Source organism: Cupressus sempervirens, chromosome 9, assembly GCF_028749045.1.
Source record: "Cupressus sempervirens isolate cs-2001-9-10 chromosome 9, ASM2874904v1, whole genome shotgun sequence".
Lineage (NCBI taxonomy): Eukaryota > Viridiplantae > Streptophyta > Pinopsida > Cupressales > Cupressaceae > Cupressus > Cupressus sempervirens.
The window spans coordinates 733,509,371-733,534,938 of NC_143126.1; positions in this window are offsets into that span (position 1 = coordinate 733,509,371).

A 25,568-nucleotide genomic window follows, 5' to 3' on the forward strand; every position below is an offset into this window, starting at 1 on the left:
AGCACCTAGAGGGGGCTTCTATCTCACAATTTAGTGATCATGGCACTGAAGGTTGTTAGAGGAAGCTTTATATAAGTGATAACTAAATAAAATGTGTGAGTGTTAATAAAACTTAAGATAATAAAATGTATATGTGAGAGCCTTTCCATTGAGCGATGTTGTATCTGCACGATCTGAGATTGGGCTTATCGATGCCAAGTGACTCTCCAAGATGTCAACCCCTACTTAGTAGCCTATTGAGTGTCTAACCAAGACCTATACTCCTTGCATTGTATTAGGTTCTTGGTTACAACCATCATATTGTCTGGCTTGAGTGTTAACCATGGATGTTATTTTTGTGTGTTTATGGTTGGATCATTACCTCCATTAGCATAGTAGGTGTGGAACTGTAGGTACTACATAGTTGGGAGGCATAGCTACCTATACCACTACTAGGGACTGGTGTATAGAGACAATTTTTTATCCTAGTGCGACCATTGTTGGATGTTTTCACTCGGTACTTTAGGTTCCTGAGTATGATTTCTTTTGATTTATGCTTTCATTGGAATGCTTTTTTATCATGTTTAGATGATATTAGTTACTGTCACATTTCCTTATTATGATGATTATCATGTGATCATGTGATAAGTGATGTTATCTACATTGTAGGATTGTCTTATGCTTTACTACTAGCATGTTAGATTTCTTTATGCTTATGTTGTAGCATGTTTTATTAGTGATGTCCCTATTATGATAGTACCAAAAATCTAATCAATGTATTGGGATCTTATGCATGAGAGATGGCTAGGATCCATGATGGTCTTATGATGCTATTGACTCTTCAGAGGAACTACATACTTAGTTTGGTTGTTCAGTTATTGTGATGTTATTTTTGTACATTGTGATGTTACTTTTGTACATTGTGATGTTGCTTTCATTATGTTAATTTACTGCTATGGTTTAGATGGATAGATGTTCCTCTTTCTTGTTTCATGGCATCTTGTTGTTTATGTACTCAAGTGATCATTCCTCGATTTATGTGGATCTGGTACTCCTCGATGTGGAGGAAATTTATTTCCTATCTTTTTACCTTTATGTTTTTTAGTTTGTTGATTTGTATCCTCGTGCAAAATTGTGCTTTATTGCATGAGAATGCAATTGGTTGTGTGGTTTTCTGGGTTTCTTTGCATAGCATGGTGTATCCTCATGCAAAACCCTACACCAGTTTGGGTGTTTTGGCTATTGAGCCAAGCATGTCCTTGCACGAGATGGTGTTTCCTCATGTGGCTTAGTGTACTTTCTCTCATGAAGAGGTGCTTCCTCACATGAGACTGTCAATTTTTATTCTCTTGCATGAAAAATAGGGGGCCTCTCTACTATTCTTTGGGGAATGAAACTTGGACTTTTGAGTACACTTTAGGATTGCTTGTAGTTCCATGCTTCAATAGTTTAGAGATTTTGTGTTCTGATGTCGTCCTCAGTTTTCATTCTTGAGTTTGTATGTGTTAGTTTGGTAGTGGTGTCTAGAGATTCATTGGTTTCTTGAATTGTTGGTGAAGTCTTCTATTGTGATCTTTGTGATCCCTATATGATGTTGTCATGTGCATTAATAATTATAAAAAAATATTGGCTTGAATTGAATCCTTGTTCCAATGATCTCTAGGTGAGGCATTACATCTGTTCCTTTTAGATATCTTAGAATCCTTTTAACTTCCATCATGTGATTTTCTTTAGGATTAGAAAAGAACCTTTCAACTATGCCAATTTACAATGCAATATCAAGTATGGTGTGTACCACATACCGAAGTTTCCCAATCATTGATCTATAGTAGTTTTGTTTACTCCTTTGAATCATTGTTCTTTGAGAGTTTATGTCCAATAGACATAGATGTTTCAAATGGTTTGGAATCTTCCATTCCAAATAATTTCAATGTTTCCCTCATGTACTTTGATTGAGTGATGAATATGCCATCCTTCATTTGATGAACTTGTAGACCCACAAAGAATTCAATTTCTCCTAACATAGACATTTCAAATTCTTTCCTCATTTTTCAACAAATGACTTACATAACATCTCATGTCCTCCAATTTAATGTCATCTACAAATATTTTTACAAGTAATATCTTGTCCTATGGTCCTTCCTTAATATACAAATTACTATTATCATTTGTCTTTTCAAAACCATTTTTTACTAGATATCCATGTAGTCTTTCGTACCATGCTCTAGGAGCTTGTTTCAATCCATATAAATCTTTGTGAAGTTTACATACCATGTCTCTTTTTCTTGGATCAATGAAACCTTCATGTTGTTCAATGTAGACTTCTTTTTCCAAGACTCCATTCAAGAAATTTTATTTAACATCCATCTAATATGATTTGAAGCCCTTTTGTGTTGCATATGCTAGAATTATTATGAATCCTTCATGTCTTGCAATGGAGGAAAATGTTTCCCCATAATCAATACCTTCTTCTTCAGCATATCCTTTGAATTCAAGTCTTTCCTTGTTTCTTGATACTTCTCCTTTCTCATTCAACTTATTTCTAAATATCCATTTAATACCAATCACATTCTTATCCTTAGGTCTAGGAAAATCAGGTTTCATTCTTTTCTATTTTCTCAATTTATTCATTCAATGCCTCTATCCAACTTTCATTTTCTGAAACATCTTTTAAGATATAACATTTTCTTCCAAATACTCTAAGATGATAAAAAAATTAGGCTTATATCCATACCATAATTCATAAGGTGTTTTTTTTTTACCTTTCTTCAGTTGAACTTGATTCAGTGTATGAACTACTATGTTGATTTCTTCTCTCCAACATTTTGGTGCAACATTCTTCTCAGTCATTAGTGTCCATGCACATTCCATGATGGATCTATTTCTTCTTCTTGCTATTCCATTTTTCTCTAGAGTTCTAGGTGTTGATAGCTATCTTTTGATTCCTCTTTCATTATAAAACTCTTTGAATTCATTTGAGATGAATTCTCCTCTATATGATCTTAGGAATTTTAGATTATTCCTTGTTTCTTTCTCAACTCTAGCCAAATACCATTTGAACTTTTGAAAAGCATCATACTTATCTTTTAAAAATATTATAGTCATCATCCTAGAATAATCATCAACAAATAGAATGAAATTTATGTCTCCATAGTAGCTTTCCATGCCTATTGGACCACAAAGATCTGTATGAACTAGTTCCAAAACTTCTTTAGAATTGTAGGACTTGTTGGAATTCTTTAGAATAACTAAGAGGGGGGGTGAATTAGTTATCCAAGGTCTAGATGTATAAATTAAACTTTTCATAGCTTAGTGAACCCATATCCATAAAATAATTTCATCATGCATACATCCATTAGATTATGCAATCGCTCAAACTTGTAGGTTACTATCAAATCAATTTATAGAAATGTAAACATGAAACATAACATATTCAATTATTCATTTGACATAATGATTTAATGTAGAGACCCAATTTGGGAAAAACCACTAGTAACATGCTACTCTTTCTCACTCTTTTGAAGTGATGCCCTGTAAAAGGCCAACCCTAATAAAGGTTACAATACACACTATTAAATATGACCCTATTAAAGGATTTCAATTACCCTATTAGGAGTGAGCCTTCTTAGAGGACTTTATACCATTCACTTGGAATGTCATCTAGTTAATGGATTTACAAATGATTGTTAGGTCAACCTTAATCTAAAGGATTTACCCTAGAATAATACAATTATTAGAGAGTAACAATGAAGCTTGATCTAGTAACAACTTACAACTCCATTTACAGATTACAGATCTTTTTTTCACTCCTCCATTCTACTTGGATTTCACACACTTTAGCTCTGATAACTTGTTCACCCTTCAAGCATCCATATTCTTAAGCCTTCTTACTTAACTTACCAATGTAGACCCTTCACTTTGGTCACTCAATAAAGCAATATCCTAGAATCCTTGTCTTTCTTAGGCTCTTGCATTTTTCCAATCTTGCTTCTAACTAGTCATCTCTATAAATAGAGAATTAAGATAGTTTTTTGTTCATTCTCCATTGTCCAATTTAGGGTTAGGATAGATTAGGTAGGATTCAATGAATCTAGCCCTTATTTTATTTTATTCCCTTATATAAACTTCTCCTTTAATCCTCTTTGAATTTTCCTAAAATGGTTTACCATGAATTCTATGCCACCAACTCATCAATCTTATCTTCTACATGGTTCACATAATCCAATAAATCAAACTTGTCATCTCAGATTCACTAAATTCTCAATATTTCTCATAATGTTGACACTCGACATTAACTGTCTTCTGATGCTCAGCACATATTACATTTCTTAGCATCCACTATGAAATTACTCAAGACAAACTAAAGTTCATCAGAGCTCAACATCAACTAAACTATACTCGAAATCAACTATTTTACTTGTCTTATACTAGAATAGACTTTTACTCAACTCCAACTAATTTTCTGCTTGACTTGCACTAAATTTTCTTGACACCTACTATCCACTTGGTCAAGCTTGGCAAACAAAATTTGTTTAACTTGTTGTTCTAAAATTTCTTAGTGTAACCAACCTTTGCAACCTTAAGTATATTATCAATGCACTATGATATCACTGTCTTAGTTGATTCTTATACTCCTTTTCATATCATAACTCAACCTTTCCTCTAGGTGCTATTTTTGTATCATTTGATCAAATCCTCTTCATCAATCAAATAAGTTATAATACTTAAATCATATAAGCAGTTATCTTACTAGAAAATAGTAGGTTTGACATTAGTGATAAAATAACGAATAAAACATATTTATCATACTTGTATCAATCCATTTTCAATAATCTCCCTCTTTGACATTGATGAAAAACCAAACTAATCAACCAAACTAACTAGTTTAAATAGTAACACCAAAAAAACACCAAAAAGAAAATAATTCCTTGTATTGAAATATCTCCCTCTATTAGCAACTTTCATCTTCTGAATAGGTTACAAAATTATGTTATGTTATGATCAACAAAAAATCAACTCATCCTTGTGACTCCCTCTACATTACTTCTTAGATATCCCTCTATATTATCTTCCTCTTATTAGGTAGATGCAATCAATAGATAACTTCCTCTCAGTAGTCAGAATTTCTCCCTCTTTGTTCAGTTCCTTTATGTGTTGTCAACAATGTCTTTCTTCAATATCTCTCAAGTTTCTATTTAGTTTCCTTGTATATCTCCCTCTTTCTATATATCTCCCTCTTTTAAAATAATGCCAAAGGCTTGTCATATTTAATATGCAGATATGAACATCTTTAGTTTCTCCCTTTATCACCTTACTTGTGACTAATTTGAAGTTCAAACTTTTTGATTACTTTAGGAAACTCCTAAAGTAAGATCCACTACATAAATATGTAACATATGTCAACCAACTTGTTTGATGCAAGGCTTTTCTCTTTTTTCTTAGATAGCCTTTGATAGGGGTATCACCCCTAGTTTGCCTCTTAAATACTCATGAGTATCCTTGGGTAATGCTTTTGTGAAGATATCAGCAATTTTCTCTTTTGTGTTAACATATTCCATCTTCACCTCTTTATCTTGAACTAATTCTCTCAAGTAATGATACTTGATTGCAATGTGCTTAGTCTTTGTGTGCATCATAAGTTCTTTGATATATTTATAGCACTCATATTATCACAATAAAGTATCACTGGTTTAGTGATCTCTTCCTTCATACCTTTGAGTAGTTGTTTGATCCATACAATATTTGTACAATTTACAATGGCAACAACATATTCAGCTTCTGTAGTAGATTGTAAAATGCAATTTTGTTTCTTACTAGTCCATGTAAATAGCCTCTTGCCCAATAAAAATGCTCCTCCACTAGTGTTCTTTCTATCATCAATATTTCTAACCCAATCATCATAAGTATAGGACCTTAATTCAAATTTATCATTTTTTTTGTAGTATAGACCATATTCTTATGTTCCTTTCAGATATCTCATTATTCTCTTTATAACCATCAAATGATTCTTCTTGGGATTAGCTAAGAATCTTGCAACTATCCCTATAGATAATGCAATATCAGGTATGTTGTGTACTACATATTGTAATTGCCCAATCATAGACCTGTATAATGTTTGATTCACCTCAACTGAATCATCATTCTTTGATAATTTATGTCCTATCACCATAGGTGTACTTACTAGCTTGGAATCCTCCAATCCAAAAGTTTTCAATATATCCTTGACATACTTTGACTAAGTGATGTATATACCATATTTCATCTAGTGTACTTGTAAACCCACAAAGAAGTTGATCTCTCCAAACATAGACATTTCAAATTCTTGCCTCATTTGATTTGCAAAAGCCTTAAATAAAGTATCTTGACCTCCAATAATGATATAATCAATAAAAAATTTAGATAACAAAATACCTTTTCCTTTCTTTGTCTTTAAGTATAGATTGTTGTTATCATCAATCCTTTCAAATCCAATCTTCACAAGATAATTATGAAGTCTCCTATGACATGCTCTAGGTGCTTGCTTCAAACCATATAAAGCTTTGTGTAATATACATACTATATTTTTATTATTAACATCAACAAATCCTTTTGGTTATTCTATATAGAATTCTTCCTATAATATAGCATTCAGAAATGTAGACTTAACATCCATTTGATAAACTTTGAAACCTCTATATATAGAATAAGCAAGCAAAGTTCTTACTCTTTCCAATCTAGCAATAGGGGAAAATATTTCTCCATAGTTAATTCCTTCTTCTTGTAGATATCCTTTATAAACTAATCTTGTCTTGTTTCTGTATATCCACTTGGTGCCAATCACATTTTTGTCTTCTGGTCTAGGAATTAGAGTCCATTTTTTTTTCTTCTCAATTTGTTCAATCTATTCTTCTATGGATTTAATCTAGTCCACATCTTCTGACACATCTTTCACTATTTTGGGCTCTTTCATGCTTGACAAACATGTATCATTTCTCAACTTTTTCCTTGTCATTGTTCTAGCATCTTTATCTCCAATGATTTATGTAGCAGGACGATGTCTCTTGACATATTTAGATAATCTTGGTTCAACTCTAATTTTGTCATTTGGTCTTTCAAGTTTTGAATTACCACATACATCTTTGTTAGGTATTTCAGCATCTCTTTCATGTACACTAATCTTAGAATCATAATGTACCTCAACTTCATTCTGTAACTTAGTACATAAATGTAGCTTGGTTCATGAATGCAACTTGACATTCATAGTATGTGACTCGGCAATCACTTAAACTTGTTGTTGGTTTGTAACTTGATTTTCAACATCTTCTTCAATGGGCATACCTTCATAAACAAATACAAATGATTTGCATTCTTTTGGTTCCTTCATAGGTTCAGCCTCATATACTTTTTTATACTCATCAAATTTCATATTTGCACTTTCCACAATTTTGTTAGTGTTAGTATTTAAACACTTATAAGCTTTACTTCTTATTGAATAACCTAGTAATATACCTTCTTCACTTTTTGCATCTAGTTTACCATTTCTAAAATCTTTGAGAATATAGCATTTTCTTCCAAATACCTTAAAATATTTTACATTGGGTGAGTATCCATGCTATAGTTTAAAGGTGTTGAATGAGTACCTTTCTTAACTTATATGTGATTCAAGGTATAGATAGTTGTACCTATAGCTTCTCTCCAGTATTTCAAAGAAACATTTTTCTCCATCATGAGTGTCCTAGCACAATCCATTATAGACTTGTTCCTCCTTTTAGCAATTCCATTTTGTGGAGGGGTTCTAGGAGCAGATGTCTAACTTTTGATTCCTTTTTCATTACAAAACATCTCAAACTCATTTAATATAACTTCTCCTCCTCTGTCAGATCTCAAATATTTCAAACATTTACCCATTTCCTTCTCAACTCTTGCTAACTACCACTTAAACATTTGGAAAGCATCAGATTTCTATTTCAAAAACTCAACTATCATCATTCTAGAATAATCATCAAGAAGTGGCATAATGTACTTATCTCCTTTGTAACTTTGTAGATCAATTAATCCACACAAGTTAGTACGAACAATCTCTAGTATTTTTTTAGAGGTATGATTTTTACTCTTAAAACTTGACTTTGTCATTTTGCCTAACTAACATTGTTTGCACATTATATTATCAAGCTTCTTCAACTTAGGCAAACCTCTAATTTTTCTCATGTTATTGATACTAACCAAGTTAACAAAATTAACATGACATAAATCTTGTTCCATAGCCACACATCATCAAATTCTACAACTAAACTTGAAACATCTTCTATATCAAGGTAGAATAGATTACTTCTAGTTTGATTACCTTTTCCAATCAGTATCATTTATCTTAGCAATCTTGTTTTCAAATTGAACTTTACATCCTAAATTATTTAGTTGTTAAACACTCAACAATTAGATTATAGTTAAGTCCTTCCACATAGTGAACATTGTCACATAAAATCTTTTCTATGAGTTTTATAGAACCTTTTCCTTTTATCAGACATGGTGCATTATTACCAAATCTTACACTATTTTCATCATAACAATTCAAGGTAATGAACTTAGTTTTATCTCCAGTCATGTGATGTGAACAACCACTATCAATGATCCATCTAACATTCTTGTTTACTCAAGACATAAGTGCAATTACCTCATCGTCATCAGATTTGTTCTTCATTTCAACATACAATACTTCATCATCATGTTCATCAAATTCATCTCTTTTTTCCTCTTCAACAATATATCAAGACTTCTTGCCTTTGTCTTTATAATCTTTATTGTCTTCATCTCTTCTACTTTTTTACTTGTCACCACCTTTGTAGTTCATCTTCTCTAGACATCTAGCAGCAATATGACCAACCTCATTGCAATTGAAACAAATGATAGGTAGTTTACCTTTAAATTTTCTTTTACCTCTATGAAATCTCCTTTCTAATAGTGCTTCAAGCTGATCTACATCCTCCTCATCTGCATCAGTATCATTGGACACATATTTTGTCTTTCTTCTTCTTCTCATTAGGTTGCTTCAATGATAGTTTAGCTTTGAAAGTAGATGCAATATTTTTATGTTTGTAATTATCAAAGTTAGATACCTCAAAAGCAATGAGTACCTACTAGACCTTCAAGACTTAGATCATTCCCTAGTACACATCTTAGTTCTTGTATTGTAGAAACTCTAATAGCATAGACGGGTAGCTTTGTTCTCAAAAAATTTCTTAGTACAGTATCATCATCTATTTTACTAGTAGCTCCTCCTATTGCATTAACAATATCTTTTATCCCAGAGTAATATTGAGCAATATTCTCAGCTTCCTTACATTCTCCTATCATCAAACTTACCTCTAAGACTTTCAACTTTATCTCTTAGAACATTCTAGTCACCTATATAGATGGTGTGTGAATCATCCCACATTTTCTTTGCACTGTCGAAACTTTTGATATCATCAAACTCAGCATAGCTTAGGGCAAATGCAACTCCAACATTGTTTGGTTGTGTTCTTTCTTCTTTTTTCAGATCTTCAGTAGTTAGGGCTCCAAGAGAATCAACATGCTTAACAATAATGGTAGATTGTGCATGATCTCCAAGTCCTCCAAGGTGTAGCTTCATCTGAATTTTCCATGTAAGAAAGTTATCTCTATTAAGCTTGGGCATTTCTCTTTTTGACATCTTGATCTTTGTGCTTCTAGTACCTTCTGTATATGAGCAATGTTAGTATGCTAATAGAAACCAAATTTAAATAAAGCTTCTACAAACTAAAAAAAATTCATAAACTTCAAGATAGACTAAGATGAGCTCTCAATTGAAAATATGAGCCATTAATGGGCTCTCTCAATGAGAAGCTCTCTTGTTGAGTAGCTTTGTCTAAATAGATAGGATGTATGCTCAATATGCTTCCAAAGGCTTCAATGGATGATTGTGGAATTTTGGTGTGGATAGATGGCTTTAGTATGGATTTGGCTCTCAAAATAGCATTATAACTTTACTTCATGGATTGTGTTATTTTGTAAAGGGGAAGGATCCAATTTATAGGCAAGAGGCTTGAGGGATTGAGGGCTAAGATGCAAGGATGGGAAAAAGCTTATGGAAGGCTCAGATTGCATGAGAGGAGAGCACATGGATTGTGCTTCCTTATAGCCAATCAAGGAGTGACACATGTCACATGGTGAGAGGATGGAGGAAAGGGCAAGGATGAGTCAACAAAGGAGGCTCAAGAGATAAAATCTTCATAAAGACCCTCATAATGACTTGTAAGAGCAATAAAAGGGCTTGTAAGAGTCATTTATGACCTAGTGGACTTCATAAAGTTTTATGGTTGAGATATTTTGAGGGTGATGAGAGAAAATTCGACTTGGACTTGATTAGGAAGGTTTTAAGCTTGCTTAGGCTTGTGCAAATGATTAGAGGATGGATTAGGATGGTTTAGGATTAGCTTAAGGATAGGCAAGTGGATGGCATTTAATGAGGGTGGGTGAAGGAGGAGATATTTGTTAACTTTGGCTTGGGTTAGTAAGTCTTAACCCATGTTTAGGGAATGTGACAAGGTTAGGAGGGGATTAGGATTAGGTTTAAAGACATCTTCTAGAAGAGTCTAGATTTTGGAGGAGGATAAAGACTTTCTAGAATAGTCTAGAATTTCTTAGGATGAGGATGAAGACTTTCTAGAAGAGTCTAGAACTTCTTAGGATGAGGATAAATTAGATTTTTAGGAAATAAATAAAGTTTTATTTATTTCAAGGGTTTGGGTTGAGGAGATATTTATTAAAACTTTTTTAATAAACATGAGGATTAATATTTAATTTTAATTAAATATTTTGAGTTGGGATTAGGGGTAGGAAATGATGGGATTAGCCTTTAATCAAAATTAAAGAAGGATTAGAAGATTTTGGAAGAGGTTATTGGTCATAAGGAAATTGGCCAACTTTTGGGAAAAAAATAAATTTTTTATTTATTTTAGAATTTTTGGTCAATTTATTAATTAAATAATTAATAAATAAGGAAATAATGTTTAAATAAGATTTAGACATTTTTGGGAGGGATTCCTTAATTAAATATTTTTAATTAAGATAAAAGGATTTAATGGCATAAAAATTAATTAATTAATTAATTAATAAATGATGATGTCATCGGGAATTTTTCAGAAAATAAAAATACTTTATTTTCTAAAGGATTTTTAGGTGTCTACACCTTCAAACTAGTCCTCTTAAGCAGATGACTTTGATACCAATTGTTGGAATTCTTTAGAGTAATTGAGACGGTGGGGTGAATCAGTTATCCAAAGTCCAAATGTATAAATAAAAAATTTTACAGCTTAGTAAACCCATATCCATAAAAAAATTTCATTATGCATGCATCCATCAGATTATGCAATCACTCAAACTTGTAGGTTACTATCAAATCAATTTGCAAAAATGAAAACATGAAACATAAAAAATTCAATAACACATTTGACACAATGATTTAATGTGGAAATCCAATTTGGAAAAAACCACTAGTAACATGCTACTTTTTCTCACTCTCCTAAAGTAATGCCCTATGAAAGGCCAACCTTGTTAAAGGTTATAATACACACTATTAAATGTGACCCTATTAAAGGATTCCAATCACCTTATTAGGAGTGATTCTTGATAGAGGACTTTAGACCATTCACTTGGAATGTCACCTAGTTAAAGGATTTACAAATGATTGTTAGGTCAATCTTAACCAAAGGATTTACCCTAGACTCACAATTATTAGAGAGTAATAGTAAGGTTTGATCTAATAACAATTTACAACTCCATTTGAAAATTATAGATCTCTATTTCAGTCCTCCATTATACTTGGTTTTTATACACTTTAGCTTTGATAGCTTATTCACCATTCAAATATTCATACCCTTAAGCCTTCTTTCTTAACTTGCCAATGTAGACTCTTCACTTAAGTCATTGAATAAAGCAATACCCTAGACTCCTTGTCTTCCTTAGGTTCTCGCACATTTCCAACCTTGCTTCTGACTAGTCATCTCTATAAATAGAGAATTAGGATATTTTTCCATTCATTATCCATCATCTAATTTAGGTTTAGGATAAATTAGGTAGAATTCAATGAATCTACCCCTTATTTCATTTCATTCCCTTCTAGAAATTTTTCCTTTAATCCTCTTTGAATTTGCCTAAAATAGTTTACCATGAATTTTGTGCCACCAGATCATCAATCTTATCTTCCACATGATTCACATAATCCTAGAAATCAAACTTCTCAGTTCAAATTCATCAAATTCTTGATCTTTCTCATAATGTGGGCACTCAACATGAACTAGCTTTTGATGTTGAGCACATTCTTTGTTGCTTGGCATCTGCTGTAAAATTATTCGACACAAACTAAAGTTTACTAGTTCTTGGCATCAACTAAACTTTACTCTGCATCAACTGTTTTACTCGACTTACACTATAGTAGAATTTTACTTGGCTCCAACTAATTTTCTACTCAGCTTGCACTAACTTTTCTCAACACCTTCTATCCACTTGGTCAAGCTTGGCAGACAAACTTTATTTAACTTATTTTTCTAAACTTGCTTAGTGTAACCAACCTTTGCAACCTTAAGTAGATTATCAATGCACTATGATATCACTGTCTTATTTGATTCTTGTACTCCTTTTCATATCATAATTTAACCTTTCCTCTACGTGCTATTATTAAATCATTTGACCAAATCCTCTTCATCAATCAAATAAGTGATAGTACTTAAATCATATAAGTAGTTGTCTTACCAAAAAATAACAAGTTTGACATTAGTGACAAAACAATGAATGAAACATATTTATCATACGTGTATCAATCTATTTTCAATAGGACTTACTTTTGAAACTTATTTTACTCATCTTTTCAATTTGACATTGTTTGCACATGCCCATCTCAGGTTTCTTTAGATAAGGTATGCCTCTTACTCTTTTTTTCTTTCTTACGATAACTAGGTTATTAAAGTTAACATGACACATAATTTTATGACATAGCCAAATATCTTCTATCTAAGGAAAAAACATGTACTTTCAGTGAGATTAAGGGAAAACAAGTTGCCTTTTGTCTAATTACTAGTTCTAACTAGGTTTCCTTTTTCATCGAGTAATTTAGCTCTATCACTCATGAATTCAACCTTGTATCATATGGTATTTAGTTGTGCTATACTAAGTATATTATGTCTTAATTCTTAAACCCAATAGGCATTTTCACATTTTATACCTTCAATTAAAGCTATGATTCCTTTTCATTTTACATAACATGGTTCATTTTTTTCAAACCTAATAGTTCCACCATCATAGTGTTCTAAATGTTCAAACTTAGTTTTTTCACCAGTCATGTGATGAGAAAAATCACTATCTATGATACATGTATCATTTCTACTAATATGAGAGATAAGTTCCATCTTCTCATTTTCCTCATTATCAATTTCATCCTTAACAACAATGTAAAATTCTTCCTCTTCATCATCATCACTATTAGAATATTTAGCAATGTAACATGATTTATTAGCTTTGTCTTTGTAGTCGTTGTAGCTCTTGAATTATTTCTTGCTTTTGAACTTATTATTTCTTTTCTCATCTTTATATTCTTTGTTTAGACATCTTGCATTATTATGATTGAACCTCTTCACATAAGAAACAAATCAATGAATTTGTGCCTCTAAATTTTCCTTTCTCTTTTGCCACTATTTTTGCTAGAAGGGCTTCAATGCCTTCAAGGTTTTCATCTGATTCTTCTTCTTCACTATCAACCTCTTTTCCTTTTAAGTTTCCTCCTTTTCTACCAAGAGTTAGTTTGGCTTGGAATGAAGATTCAAGTTTGCTAGAGGTGGGAGCATAGTTATCAAAGTTATCCATTTCAAAAGTAGTCAATCTTCCCACAAGTGCATCTAAGATTATATCATTTTCAAGATTGCATCTCATCTCTTGAATTGATGAAACTATAATTGTATAAGTAAGAAGTGTTCTTAGTACCTTGTTGACTAATATTTTATCATAATTTTTCCCTCCTACAACTCTGATTACACTCACACATTCTTTGATCTTTCACTATATTAGAAAATGTTCTCACTTTCTTTCATTTTCAGTCAATCAAACTTACCTCTAAACTTTATGCCTTGGCTCTTTGCACATTTTTATCACCTCTATATACTTTCTATAGATTTTCCCACATATGAAAAGTAGTAGGACAATATTTGACCTCATCAAATTCAAAATAGTTTATAGAGGAAGGTATGTCGATCATCATTATATTGTGATGCCTATCTTCTTTCATCTTCTCTATAGTCATAGGTTTAGGTGGTGGCACATATTTGTTTTCCAAGTATAACAAACCAATATCACTAATGCTTGATAGATGCAGTGGCATCAATTCTTACCATGCTGAAAAGTTGTCTCTATTAAGCTTAGGAATATCCCTTCTGTACGACATCTTGATCTTTAGCTTAGGTCCTTGAAACCTTTCCTAAAAGTACCAATAGCTCTTATACCAATTTTTGTAAATGTAAGAGTGTAACTGAGAGGGGAGGGGTGAATTATTTACAACATAATAATTCCTTGTCCCTTAGATGTCAATACAAACTTTCAGTGATCATGCAATATTGTCTAGCTTGGTTAACACTAGAATATTACTGATACTCGGTTAACAAAGAAATCTTATGATTATTAATTTATTTTAACCTTTAGTAACTTAGTTGCAAAAAAATAAAGCATGAGAAAATAACATGAACACATATGATAGCAAGATTTAACATCAAAACCCAATTTGGAAAAACCACCATGGAACTAGTTACAATACTTTTCACTCTTCTAAATTGAGCCATGTTAGGAGCCAACCCTATTAAAGGTTACAAAACATACTATTAAGAATGACCTTGTTAGAAGATTTAGATCACCCTATTAGGAGTGGCCTTGTTAGAGGATTTGCAATATGACTATTAAGTCAACTCTGCTAAGAGATTTCTTTACTAGTACAATAGTTAGAAGGTAACAATAATTTGACCTAATTTATGAAGAAACTTCTTTTACATATTCATACCTCTTTTCTAGCTTGACCTCTAGATCCTTACTAATCAAAATATTCTTTGCAGCTTATCTTTCACACCTTCCTTTTCTACCTTCACTCACATATCCATCTTTTATTTTATATTCTTCCTTTTCATTTTGTCCTCACAATTTGACCTTTCTTAAATATCATAAGCTAGGACAAGTTGGCTTGAATACTCTAACAAATAATCAATAAACATCCAAATAGTCAGCCTCAACCAATTAAATATAGATAATTTCATTCTATTGTCACTTAGTTAATACTTAGACTGAACACTTTATTAATACGATGAGTTCTTTGATAACTTACCACTTAGTCAATACTGCAATTAGTATATCCTTCATTGACCAAGTACTCGGTTAATACTAAAAGTTCTTCTTCACCTGAATGCCCAGTCAATACTGAGATATGCAAGGCTAATACCACAAACTCTACATTATTTAGTTGATATTGGTATTTTTGTAACATTAATGAAAACATACAAATGAAGAATTTTTTCCAATAGTATTCAGCCATGATCCAATATCATGAACCTTGATTCTACTTTGTTGATAAGATACAACCAAATTACCAACAACTATCTCTAACAAAATTTCCTCCATACTAGCCTACTATCAATCTTCACCAAATGAGCTAAAATTCATCCAATACTCCATATAAATATAGGAGAAAATAGTGTACAATCTACACTTATCTATAAACATAATTCTAAGCTCACATACCTCAAAATTTTATGTGCTAACTTTTTTGACTCAATAAACCTCTAAGATGTGCATAGTCCATGTATGTCATGAAATCAAACATATATGTTCTCAACAATGAAAAATGTGTCACCAATATAACACATCAGTAGTACATCTAAGTTCCAACTAGGCCTATAATTATAACAATGTGCCACTATGAAATTGATGACAACACATGATGAAAAATCATCAATCCAAGCAATTTTTTGAATGTCTTCAACCTATACAGCTTCCCTAACAATCTTCAATCTAAATACAATTTTTATACTATCCTCAACATATACAACCTTATACATGCTCTAACTTATCAATGGTTCTCTCTCTTTGTGTACTATCCCCCTTTAGGGTATCTCTTCCTATTAGACATCAATCTTCTTAATCTTCTTCATTTTTTTCATTGTATCTCTCCCCAATTGAAATCAATGACAAAGGTATCAATATACCAAGTAGAGAATCTAAAGTGCTCTTATTATTGGAGCAAGCCAATTTGAAAATGATACCAAGTGCCAATAGACACAATTATACCAAAAAATGTTACATAAGAGTTCTTTAGTTTACTTTTCTATATGTGACCACTATCTCATAGGATTAGCACCAAGCAACATGTCCAGATGTATGAATAGTGCATTGATTGTATTGGACTGACAAATCTTGAATCAACTACTCTAAATTGGGTGGGGATATTACCTGAAGCTTACCTATAAGGTATTCAAAAGTTTCTTTAGCCAATGGTTTCATAAATATGTATGCTATTTGTTCATTTGTACTCACATATTCTAGTTTAATATCCTTTTCTACAACCTTTTCTCTAAAAAATGATACTAAATATCAATATGTTTAGTCTTTGAATGTACAAATTTATTCTTTGACATATTCATAGTACTTGTACTATCACAACAAATAATTATAGGTTCTAAAAATTCAATGCCAATATATTTCAGCATCTGATTCATTGATATAATTTGATTGCTATTGTTTTCTACTAAAACATATTCTTCCTCTATTGTAGATTGTGATATACAATCATGTTTCTTACTAATACAAGAAACAAGTCTTCCTCCTAGAAAGGATGCACCACCACTTTTTCTCTCCATATCATCAACATTACCTACACAATCAACATCAGTATATGCACATTGGGTAAAATCGTTAGATCTCCCATACCACAAACCAAAATCTATTTTTTCCTTCATATATATATATACATATATATATATATATATATATATATATATATATATATATCCTTTTCATTGTTGCTAAATATGTCTCTTTAGGATCTATTTGAATTCTCATAGCTATTATATATATATATGGCCTTGTGTATGTCACAAATTGCAATCCTCTAATCATAGATCTATACCTAGTTTGTATAGTACTAAGGGACTCATTTGACAATTTGCATCCAATCACCATAGATGTTTCAACTACTTTAAAATTTTCCAAACCAAATTTCACCAATAAATCCTTAAGATAGCTAGCTTGAGAAATAAAAATTCCATAATACTTTGTGTTATTTGTAATCCCAAGAAATATTTCATTTCTCAAATCATAGGCATCTCAAATACATTCTTTGTCTCATTAACTTCATCATTTCCTCCAAATATAATGTTAACAAATACAAAAATGATAAAAAAACCATGTAAATATTTTTCTTAAATACAAATTATTGTTTGTTTTACCCTTCTTGAAACTCAAACTTATTAAATGTCTATCGATCATTGCATACCAAGCTCTAGGTTCTTGTTTTAAAAAATATAATGTCTTCTTTAGTCTAAATACCATAGCTTTGTCTTCAATATGTGGAACACCATTAGGTTGTTCAATGTATACCTCTTTGTAATATCATCCTAATAATGAAATTTAATGATAATAGTCAAAATATAAATATGTATAAACATTTTGCCAATCTATTTGAAATATAAACTAGAAGAGACAATATTTATAACCATATAATATGTGTATTGATAATACTCGATATTATTTAATATATCAATTGTTCTATATATATACATGTGTGTGTGTGTGTGTGTGTGTGTGTGTGTGTGTGTGTGTGTGTGTGTGTGTGTGTGTTAAACATGAAATAGACATATATAATTTCCTTAGTAAATACTAGCAATTTATTTCTATAAATTTGCACAAAGAATTAAAGAGATTATATGATTATAAAATGTTTAAATAGATTACATTATAAATGTTTTAGCAAACAAATAAATTATGAGCCAAAAAATAAAATATTATCAATATGAGAAATGACTAATAGTAAAACAAACCATATATAATATAAATGCACAAACTCTTTTAGAAAAAAACTAGTCATATAATTAGAGTCACAAGAGCCACGACTAGTGGACATGACCATTCACCATATGGATTGGATATTTAGAAGACTAAAGTATGAAGATATCAGGGGAGCATTATACGAACTCTATAAAAGTAGAAGAGAGTAACACTGCAATTAGAGTAAGATGTGGTGATGAGGACATATATAGATTACAATGATTGTCTTCCATGTTGGAAAGAGGAGGCCCACAACATTCAACAAAAAGCATGTTAATAAAAAATGTGTAGAAATAAGCAAGAAGGATAGAACAAGAGGAATACATAGGGGAAAAAATAAGACACAAAAAAATACAGATACCTACTAGCATGGACATGAGACTAGTCAATTGCAGACCAACGGTAACATGGTAGATAGTACCCAGTATTTATGGAAAATATAGAGACCAATAGAGTGAGGCTAACCATTGAACATAAATGACTTAAATAAGGGATGAATTATCTAAACAGAAGATCAAAAGACATCAGACATAAGAAAATGCCAAAGAAACTTATATCTCTATGTACACACTATTTATTAGATGTAGATATGATCATCATGGAAGATCTTAGGTAATCATAACAAATTGTGTATAACTGCAATAACCTAGAGAGAAAGATACATACATTCCCAGTCATCATACAAATGTTAAAGAGGAAACTAAAACTATCAGGATGAAACAAATTTTTTTTAGTGCCCTTAAATTGAGACACATAAGAAAGACTTATAAAATAATGAATGTTTAGATGAATATGATTGACATCCAATCAATTAGACATGGACATAGCCAACAACACATGAAGTGGAATATAAGATTGTACATGGTTCAACAATGAATGAACTCATGTCATCATGAAATTATAAGGTGATGATTTCATCAAGAGAAGGGACATGTACATATGAACAAGGGATCAAACTCCTATTCGCAACAACAATCCAAGTGGGCACTTATCGTAGAAAGAAATTCATATGTCAAAAGAGATTAGTTCATTCATACAAAGTCTTTATTTCATAATTTGAGTCAAATACCATACTAAAAAAATAAGTAATAATATTAAGAAGACCATAGAGTTGCAAATATAGTAGAGGAATGTATCCTTTGATAACTAGATCAAAAGAGATAGAAATTAAATAAAGTGACTACTAATCAAGGATTAATGGTCAATAAATGAGAGAAGAGCTTTATAGTTTCCATAGAGACCAAGTAAATGACATCATTAATTCTCTAGTCAAAAATGACATCATCAAGTTGCTCGAGGAGACGTGATAAAGCAAAAGAAAAAAAAACAAAGAAAAGCTCAACATATCCAAACAAGTATGTCATTTTGAGTTCAATGTTTGTCATGGAATTGATGTCAAGTGTTAGTGTCTAGAACATGGATGAAAGAAATCTCTTTAGTAGGGTGACAACAATAGGTAGACATAGTCAGAATGACTGGTGACTGAGGTCAAAGAGGAATCTTCGAGGTGAAGAACCTAAAGAGGACTGAGTGATAGTAGGGAGACATAGCTAGAATGATTGGTGACTGACGCAAGAGAGATCTTCCATAAAGGAATCTCAAAATGTGATCCGAGCAATAGTAGGCAGACATAGCTAAAACAAATATTGACTATTGCAAAAGAGATTTGATGAGGCAAATCATGAAAAAGAGTGACACTAGCGATAGTAGGTAGACGTAGCCAAAATGACTAGTGATTGTCATGAAAGAGATTCTATGAGGAGAATCTCAAAAAGAGTGACACTAGTGATAGAAAGTAGACACAACCAAAATGATTGGTGACTGTCACGAAAGGGATTCTATGAGGAGAATCTCAAAAAAGAGTGACACTAGCGACAGTAGATAGAAATAGTCAGAATGACTGGTGACTATTGCATAAGAGATTCTATGAGGAGAATCTCGAAAAGGAGTGACACTGGTGATAGTAGGCAGACACAGCTAGAACAACTAGTGACTATCACAAAAGAGATTCTATGAGGAGAATCTCAAAAGAAAATTAAGCAATAGGAAATAGACACAATTAGAACAACTGGTGACTAAAGCTTAAGAGATCTTCTGCAAGAGGAATGACACTTTTTCCTATTTTTCAAATTTTTGTATATTTGTATTTTCCAAAAAAAAATTGTTATTAGCAAGGCACCTTTTGGTAAGTTTTCACCAAGATAATAGATTTTTTTTAGGACTCATTGCAATTTTTAGATTTTTTCAAGACTTTTTCAAATTTTTATGATTTTTGTTTTAGAGATTACTAACTCTCAAGAAAGATTACCTTGATTTTGTTCCAGTGTCTATCAAGGTGTAGGATGAGATGTAGTAGCAAGTTGGTGGATAAGTGGAGATGGATAGGCATAGAGTATGAAGCGATGAATGTTACCCTTAAGGAAAGTCTTCACAAGATTACCCAAGCTAGGAAAAAAGATATAACAATATAAGCTCATGGTGTAATGAAGGGTGTCATGTAAGTAATGCAAGAAAGTGGCCATGTCAAGAGATTTCTAAGAATTGAGTTTTCTTCTTTCTTTCATTGATCAAGACCAAAGGGTTTACTGAATAGGATAGAAAATTTTGTTATGGAGGTTATGAGTGAATGACTTTGGGAATGAGGACCTATGAAGGATAAGCAAGATCATGATAGGATGTCCTGGATGGAAGAATTACGCATGATGCCTACTTACCAGATTTTCATGGTACTTGTCCAAGATGCCACAAGAAGTGGTTTTCACCATAGGACAGATTTATTTATCTTTATTTTTGCTACCAAGGTGCCTATTTCCAAGTTTTCACCAAGGCATTTTTTTTTTCTTTTTTCTTTTTCTTTTTGGATTTTTAGAGTTTTTGGAAAGAATTCAAGCCTTTCTCAAGTTAGATTGAATGCCTATAACAAAGATAAGTTATGATAAGCCAACGCCATAGAAAGGTACGCTCAAAGATGTTGATAAGGTAATGGAAGGGAGATAGTAGAAAATATATATGGAGGATAAGGTTTTAGGCTATGGATGAGATAAATAGGATGGAAGGATAAAAGGTGGAGGATAGAAGGTGAAGTGGATAGGGTATTGAAAGGGATGTTCAAGGGTAGAAGAAAAAGTGGGCAAGATCAACATTGACACACACCTTGAAGGGCAGTGGAATGATGGGGGAAATATGGATGAAATAGTATGAGGTTTAGATATATGAGGTGGTGGAATAATTTTGGAGGAAGGTGGAGTATAAGGTTTTGAAACCTTTTTAGGAAGATGTTGGGAAGAAGATGGAGTGGAAGCCTTTGGAAGCTTAAATGTCAACTTTGATTTGTTTCAATATTCAAGTCCGTCAAAAGAGACTTGCGAATCCATATAGCTTTTGATTTTTCATTAGATGCTTTGAAAAACATTTATTCAATAATAGATTTAAGAACCCATACTTTCTTTGGTTGAGCTCTTTCAATAGTGGACCTTTGCAGTCTCTTTTGTGTATTTTCCTTCTCAATATTCACATGTCGATTATAGGAGACATAGTGAACTTTTGAGAATGGATTCATGCACTTGTGTTTGAGTTGATCATCCAAATTTCTTACAAAGGACTTGGGAATTATGGATGAGTGAGGCCAATATGACTAGTTGAGATGGAAAGGTAAATGTGAAGAGTTCAAGTATGTGTATCTTTGTTGATCTTGGGGTAAGGTAGGAGGAACATGTAATGTGCTAAGAGTGGAAGTAGGAGATAGAGGAACATAAGGTCCCAATATGGATGGAAGGTTTGAAGGTTTTAGCTTAGATGGATAGGGACCAATGATAGATTTAGAAAATGGTAATGGACCATGAATAGGGATATCAACATCTTTAGAGTGAGCAACATGACCAATACTATCAATAGATTTATGAGTAACTATTATAGGAGCAACACCTTTGACAAGAGTATTTAAAGCTTGGGCATAGTTTGGAAGTGAATGTAGCGAGGTAGAACAAGAGGGTGAGGGAGCACTTTTATCTTCAAAAGGAATTTTAGGTAGTATAGGAAAAGTATCTTTCTCTTGGTCTTTAATAGTCTCCTTAAGGGTGGTGGAAGGAATATCTTGATCTTGCTTAGTAGAGGTGCACGACATGGGAGATGGAGGCACAAGATCTTGGAAGATTTGAAAGGGGATGAAGGAATCTTGGTCTTGATTAACACTCATTTATTCATCATTTAAGTAGTCCTCTTGACATGAAACCAATTCCAAGGATGAGGAAGCATCTGAATCTATATTTGAATCTATTTCTGGAGTCTACATAATAGGCTCTTGAAGTTCAAAAGGAAAATTAATTGGAATGGACTTCATAGGCATAGCAGGGCACGAAGAAGTATGATCTGTGAAGGTAGTGAAAATAATTGCAGCCTAGTATCTATTGGCTTGAGTTTCTTTCAAAGGTAGTCCTTGAGGGTACACATAGTCAACAAGGGGAGTAGTGAGTTCTTCTTTTGGAAAATATGTGTTGGAAAGATTGGACAATTTAGAAGGTGGCTATATGTTGGAAGAAGTAGAAGTTGTGTTTGAACCATTACTAGACATGGTTTCATGAGGTTGATCCTTCTTGAGAGTATAATTTATAGTAGATGAGAGCTTAGATTTTTGAATTATGTCATTGTCAAAGAGATCTTGGATCTCATTTTTCAACTCCTTACAATGTGAAGTTTTATGTAAATTATCTCTATGATAAGCACAATAGTTACTCATAAAGGAAACTCCCACCAAAGTGACCTTAGGTAAAAAAATGAGTTTCTTTTGAAGAAGTTCTTCCAAATTTGATTCATAAGATCTTCCCAAAGGGGTGAAATCATGCTTTGGTTTAGGTTCCCAAGGTTTTTCTTCAAAGATATTTCCAGATCTCTTGGGTGTTTGTGAAGAGTTCTCAGATATCTTGGATTCAAGATCACAAGAATTTGATTTTTGGTTGTTATAGGAGGAAGTGAAATTTTCTCTCAAGGAGAATCTGTTCAATGATGTTTCATCTTCCTCCTTCAGTTTTTGAAGTTGAGCGCTCATTGATTGGATTTGTTGCTTCATGTTTGCAATAAGTAGATTTTCTTCCTCACTAGGTATATTGGATTTAGTGCATTTTTTGTTAGCCATTTTGATGTACTACGTTTCAAGCAGTGAAAACTAAGTGGAAGAACATAAGTCAAGTTGTCATAGTCATAGATAATGATGAAAAGAAAAAGCTTAGACAAGGACCACACTAGAATGTAGTCTTAATAGAACAATATAAGAGTGCTATATACTATCGTAATGCGGAGTATGAAAAATACTAAAGAATTAGAATCAAGACAATTAAAATATGAGACTAGTAAAAGTACAGGTCACGAATCTTTAGATAAGAAAAATGTCATTGTTTGGGACTATTTTCAGATAGAGAAGTAGTAAACTGATGCATGAAAAAGACTTGGTATAGAGCACAGATAGCTCTAATAGACTTAACTTGATATTTCAGACTCAAGATCTTGCGCAAAGATCCTCTAAGAGGCATGCAAGAAAGTACACAAGGCCATGTGAAGACTCAGGACAACATAATAATTTTGCACAAAGATGTGCTCCAGGCCAAGCAAAGAAGTGCAAAGTTGGCAACAAAATATGGACATCTAAGGCAAGATCTCATGCAGAGATGTGAAACTATTTGCACAAGAATCTGGACTAAGCCGCATGAAGAAGTGATAGGACAAAAGCTACTCATGCAAAATTTTGAAAACTATGCACAAAAATGGAGACTAGATTGATATCAGACTTGGATTTCAAAGAAATTTTCATAGTTTTGAACTATTCCAGATAGTTTGGAGGTTTGTTTGATAGATAATAGATATTTTTCAGGGTTGATTTCTAGATTTGTGAAATAATGTTGGGTTTCAAGTAAGACAAAGTGTTTTCAATAGGACATGGTGATGCAGGAGCATCCAGAGGTGTAAGGGCAATCTTGTGTCAACCAAAAAAAATGCACTTAGACTTAGTTTTTTTTTCATGTGTTTTCATTTCTAGATACCCATTTGGGTCAAATAAAGGTTCCAACTCTCACAGTTCCACTATCAGTGTTCTAGGATAGAGTATTTGAACACCTTGGGATATGTGTAAATGCCAAAAAAAAGGAGTACATAATTGAGCCATCATTTTGGTGAACTAGAAGGTGTAAATTGGTTAGATGAATGTAATTGAAATTTAGAGCATTCCAAAAAAAAAATAGGTCAAAAGGCCCCACGGTTTGAAAGTTATTGCAGTTTTTTTATTTTTGGAGACCTCTTAAGACTGCTTCAAAGTTAGGTTAGGGGCATTAAATGACCTTTACCAGGGCCAAAAAATGGGGGATGAGAAAAGCTATTCCATAAGGCTATAGAGAACTTCGAGAGCTTTTCAGAAATGTAAACGGTTCATCAATCAGAGCTACAGTTCAAAAGTTATGCCTCCCGAAAGTTCGATTATCGTTTTTGGATTTTTCTAGATTTGCACCAACTTCTAACATGGCTTCTAGAGCCTTCTACTTGGTCGGTGGATGCCTACTAACACTTTCTAGAATGCATTCCTAATCCTTAACCCTCCGGGGTCTATTTAAGGATATTTCTGGGATTGTAAAAGGCAATTCGGAGTGGAGTTTGAGAGGAGGTTCTGAAAGGAGAAATTATCTTCAAATTTATGCTATTGTAAGCCCATAGGGCATGTTTGAAGTCTATTTTCTCTATACTGAATGTATTAGCTTATTTACAAAGTTAATAAAATTTCCCTTTCCTATTGTGTCCATTATGTGCTTGGTTTGTGTCCCCATCACATGGGAAGCAAGTAGTAGTTGAATACAATCCAACTGAGGGAAAAGCAACTCAGAGGGATAGGGGAGTCTTGACTTTCAGTTTGTTTGAGCAAGTTTGGACATTTTTAGGGCTTGATAACAAACATTATTTATTCCTAGGAAAAAAAATGGTAGAGAAGGAAAAACCTTTGTCCCACATCTTATGCACATGCATGTACCTCACACAGCCATGTCACCCCCTAGAAGGTGCATGTATTTTTGGTATATTCAAAGGACTCAATAGTATATGCTAAATGAGAACCCTTGTGGCAGGGGACAAGTGCATGTACCACCTTCCAACATCTAGTAGCATGCCTATGGAGTTCTACATGAGAGATTCTTCCCCCTCCTTGCACAAAGATTATGCCTCCTTTTGGAGGTGAACTAGGTAGCTTCAAACTAAGAGGTTTTTACTTGGCTTCTGTTCATATTAATTCCTGGTGGCTCTACAAATGAAGTTGAGACTAGCAACCCACACTAGCATCTGAGAGTACACACACTTTCTTAGCAAGACTCAGGTCAGCACCAACCAGTGCAACAAATAGAGCTTCCCCTTGATAAGTGATATCAAGAATCAAGGGAAAGAAATTAATCTAGCTTTGGAGTCTTTCACTCTACAAAGCATCTTGATTATAGTGAGTTGGAATCTCTAGTGAAAGGAGTGTGCTCACTTGGGTCATTCCCAGAGGTTGGATC